The following is a 494-nucleotide window of genomic DNA, read 5'->3' as shown; positions in this document are numbered from 1 at the left end:
AAGACTTTCAGTTGAATTAATATGAAATTCATTTGCTGATTGTGAGGGGGGAATAAAGCTTTTAAATTATATGATGTAAATGCATGCTTATGTGTTTTTCAACATTCGTGGAGGCCTCTGATGAAAACCACGAAGGGTTGTAAAGGATGTCACTGAAGTTTTGTTTCCATGCACCATTGCTAATATATGCTGGCTTAACAGTATAAAATTCCATGCCAGCCTGACTTCTTTTTTTTATTTTTTTCTTTCTTTTTGGGGAGGGAAGGGCAATTTTGGATGTTAAATGCAAACTTAGTGAATTGAGAAGGTCAGGAAACCTCCCTGATCAAGGAAGGTGATGTTTTATCATGAGACCTAAGCACTAGCAGATTAAAGAGTCCCAGTGAGATAAAATGGCAAGAAGGCCCTTCCTTCCCACACAGCAATCTTCTGTCATGTTTGGCACGAGAACCTCTCTAAACACAGGCTTAAAGGTTTAGGCCCATGTCTCCTCC

This window comes from Tupaia chinensis, unplaced genomic scaffold (genome assembly GCF_000334495.1).
Source record: "Tupaia chinensis unplaced genomic scaffold, TupChi_1.0 Scaffold000549_1, whole genome shotgun sequence".
Taxonomy (NCBI): domain Eukaryota; kingdom Metazoa; phylum Chordata; class Mammalia; order Scandentia; family Tupaiidae; genus Tupaia; species Tupaia belangeri.
This window is presented reverse-complemented; position numbering follows the sequence as displayed.